General features: G+C 33.2%; 1 pseudogene; it reads right to left on the bottom strand.

Moving 5' to 3' along the window:
* Nucleotides 1–2061: 2061 nt before the first annotated feature.
* On the bottom strand, nucleotides 2062–3890 carry LOC134271215 (uncharacterized; annotated as a pseudogene).
* Between the last annotated feature and the right edge of the window lie 607 nt (nucleotides 3891–4497).

Consider the following 4497-nt stretch of genomic DNA (forward strand, 5'->3'; position numbering starts at 1 on the left):
AATGGTTTTGAGAGAATAAATGAACTTGAACTTGAAAAATTCTATACGGAAATGTAGAAAACTATCTAAAGAAACAGGGCCTGCTTGCATAATGTACTTTGAATAAATGAGTTGGAATTACAATAATTGTTATAATTATAGGTACAGTTCTATCAATACCGTTTTTTGAGATTTGTGAAAAAATAAAGATGGCGATTACCGTGTACATACCCCTGCCGAGAGTGCCGATTAAAATATGTATGCAGCTTTGCCCTGTATTTGGACCCTGATACAGTCCTATGTACCTATATGCAAATTGAAATTTAATATTGCTCTCATAATATTATTCAAGACATCTTAATTGTTAAGTTCCTCTACAAGCTGCACAGAGTGTCATATCCTCTCTTCTCTTCCTTTCTCTTTTAAATGCATTTACTAAAAATACCATACCCCATTGCTACATCACAATAAAAATTAAGAAGAAATTATTTTTTAAGCTATATTGTGAACTAATTCCAGTACAATTTTTCCAAAATAAGCGATTTTTTTACTTTCAGATTTTTTTTTGTTTACAATAATTTTCAATTAAAAAAAATATAAAAAGAATATTAACGTTATGTACTTTTGCTGCTTTTTGGTGCAAAAAGTTGTAGGAAAAGGCGATCTTTACAACCAATTTTGTCGACATGTAAAGGGGAGGCATTAATTGTATATTACACGTTATATTCGCTAATAACTGGACTGGATGGGAAATATAGAAATATACAAAATGTAAATGATCAGACAATAAATAAATAATTTTCAATGAAATGCAATGTAAATCACTGATTTATTTATATATTTTTCAAACGTTTTGTGAATAAATGATATATGACTATCTTTTCGGAGAAAAATGATATGGAGTTTTTATGGGAAAATATACAAAAATGGCAAACACATTCACAGTTGATGCTAAGGTTATTTTGTAAACCTATTTCGAGTTTACGAAAAACAGTGAACTATAGTTAACAATTCGTTAACTATAGATTTTTATATACAAATTATATATCTATGTTCAGCTCATTCTTTTGAATTTGGCGTTTATTAGTTGTAGCGTTAAAATATATGAACTGTTTCATTTTAGCTGATTTTGCACATCGAGTTTGACGCAACAGTAAATGCAACGTAACAATGAAGATGACTTTAATTTCGTTGTCTGACAACAAAATCGAGAGTCACAAACCAAAAAGCGATGGTGTTGATCAAAGTGAGTTGTCGCGTTTGATATTGCAATAACTACCTATAGCGTCGCCTTTGAGCAAAAAGAGAGAATGACGCGATTTTACCTGAATTAGATGTACCTGTGTTAAACCGCGATCAATTTCAAAAAGTTGATATTGCAATAACTGCGTTTTATGTGTACGTTCCCTTTCATGTATATTAATAATTAAGTTTTTAATGCATTTTTATATCTACAATTATTATATTTGCAGGCCTATATAATGAAGAGAATGAAATGATATAATAATAAAATTATTTCAATATGAATGACTCAATGAGATAGATATTATGAGAACAGTACTACGTGTATTTTTAAACTAATGGCATAAATACTACAATTTCAGGTAAAATGGAACTTGCAATGATAGAAAAGCAAGAGAGAGCCAAAGTTTGAAGAGAGGATTTTAGATTTTTTGCGCGCAGTTTCTCGCGATGAGACAAACACTACATCGCCTGACAAATTATAAACTCGGTGGGATGTTTCACCTGCTGGATATTTTACAGTGACAAATATGGAGCTGATAAATATCTAATTAAAAAAAAAATATCGTTTTGCTAGGGATTTTGCGTCAAATTTCTGATGTACTTCATTTGTTAGCTGGTGCTGGATCCACTGGGTCATATGGCCTTTTGGTATTGACCAGCTTCACTGTTTCACCATGGAGACGTAGTTCCATCATAATGGGATAAAGGCTTTTCCTTGCTTGCTTAATCTGTGGCCATGGAAATTTTTTTTAAAAAAACCTCTAGATCATTTATAGTAACAATTGATTACGTTTATGAAAATAAGATTAATGACAATAAAACTGGAATGTATGTCCATTAACACTCATTTCTCTTAGATTTTAACCTAGCTAATCGATCTGTCATCAGTAAATATTGATAATTCACTATATGTATCTGTCCATCTTCACAACCCACCCAGAGATAACCAAAAGTGTCTAGTGATAAACAAGATGGCGATCGGAGTCCGTCTTCTTCACTCAGTAACAATTTTTTAAATTTTAATGATTTTTCCAATAAATGAATGGCGTTGTCATTTTTAACAGCGAGTAAAACATTACTGCTACCGTCAATTATCATGTCACATAAATGGAATCGTGAGCTTGGATCTTTTCCCACTGCTCCTCGGTATGTTTTAGTAAGTTTGCCAGATTCACTATCGAATATTTGAGTCTTGTCATGGGTTGAAAGATAAAATCTGTTCCCTTCATTTGTCTTAAAGAACACTTCAGGGATTCGAAATTTCAGGACACTACTGCCAAGATGTTACAAAAAAGTGAAGAATTTTGATGGTCTTTTGATGGCCAGTGATAGACTAAGATATTACGCAATAGCTGCAAATTTGGTTACAGCTAAAACCATGTGAAGATGAAAAAAATCACCCCAAACTCGTTTAATAGGAGAATATTAAAGGACCAGAAACCCTGAGTTATCCATTTATTCAAAACGCATGCGTATATCTGATCTCCTCCGGAACTGACATCTTCATACATGTACCGGTCTGTGGTAACTACAAACGTTGTTATGAGATTTTCATTTGAAATGCGTTTGATTTGTTTCTGGCCGCGCATTATTGAAAGTATAATTATCTCCTGTTGACGGCGTGAGTGCAATTTGCCAAACATTGCTTAAAATAAGCTTCATATCAATCTTACTTCCGCGAAAAGCACAGAGGTATACGTTATTTGAACTGAGAAGAAAGAACCTCACCCCATCGATTGGTACTATTTTTTCGACTGATTTATCGGAGATTTTATATTTTCCTTGTAAACCCTCGCAATCACAATATTCTTCTTTTTCTTCTTCTATGCTGCTGATTGAAACTGAATCGGAAATATATTTAAAATTTTATATTTTCCTTGTAAATCGCAATCACAATATTCTTCTTTTTCTTCTTCTATGCCTGAAGAATCTGACGTCCTATATTAAAGCTATATAAATCGGTTATATTGTTACCAGACGTCAAGCAATGTTCTTCACCTAATACTAGTAGATGTTTTCCTCGGAAACACAAATACGAAAGTTCCAATTCAGTTGTTTCGGGTTTTGGACTCTTTTCATGGTGTTGAAGTAGAGCAGATATAAACATCTGATCGTCCCGCAAATGTTTCTCACGAGCCTCTCGGAATAATACAATTTTGTCAATTATATTCTGTCTACAAACCCTCACTTTCTCAATAATCTCTTCCTCCCGGTCTATGACGTTTCGCAGCAGACTTTAGGTATGCGCGGCCAGAGATGTTTGTTGCTCTTGCAAATGACTCAAACGTTTTTCAAGAAAATGTGTCGACGTATCATCGCACAAAATTTCTTGTAGTTCCTGTCTATGAAGTTCTACAACTTCAGAAACTTTAGAGAAGTTATGTCCAGCATGGTCAAGTGTAACACAGTCGATGCAGAGATGACAATTACATTCCCTACAAAACAGTGGGAGCAAATCATTATTGTGTTTGTCACATTTCAGTCTAATGTCCTCGGTGGCAGAAACATGTATATAAGCCGCCATTGTATTTGAAGTTCGGGGATTAGCTTAACTTTTGAAAACTACGATCTAACTGCTTGATATGCAATGTAAAAATAACTTATATTTCAAGTCTTTTATCAAGATTTCGATCAATTCCCGTCATGCCAACCTTATTCTTTCACTTTTGTAGTAGAGTCAATTTCATTTTTCTGCATCAGAGCTTGTTAATTAATTTTTTAAATTTCAATGATATCTGAATTTAAACTGCACAAAAAGACTGCAAATATGAAATTCTGAAGAGGGATTGATCAAGTAGTCTCTGAATACAACCTCAAGATGATAGCTGTATAATACCGGTTTGCAACATTTATATATGCACATATACAAACAATGCTGACTATTATAAATTTATTGACCAAGTTCGAGAGCAACATTCATTTTGTCGGACCCAAGAACCAATCTCCAGGGTTGAAAAAACGCATTTTGCCCGAGAACATAGTCAACAAATGTGTTTTGTTATACTTTGCATTTTGATGTTTTTTGACATACATGTATTTTGTTCTGTTTTTTCATGATTTAATTTCAGGTTAGTCGATCACTGTTGAAAACCAAGGAATGAAAATGAGATAAAGCTGGGCCCATTCTGTGATGTAAGCGGTCGAGATAACATCTTACTCTGCAGTCAAACATAGATTTTTTATGCTCAACAAAACATTAGAAATTTTAGACTCTTATTCGTATAAATTTGCATTCAGTAGGAACAAATTTTAAATTGAGGAAAGAAGTTTTGG

This window comes from Saccostrea cucullata, unplaced genomic scaffold (genome assembly GCF_032062105.1).
Source record: "Saccostrea cucullata isolate Sc308-1 unplaced genomic scaffold, CSIRO_AGI_Scuc_v1 ctg8841, whole genome shotgun sequence".
In the NCBI taxonomy this organism is placed as follows: Eukaryota; Metazoa; Mollusca; class Bivalvia; order Ostreida; family Ostreidae; genus Saccostrea; species Saccostrea cuccullata.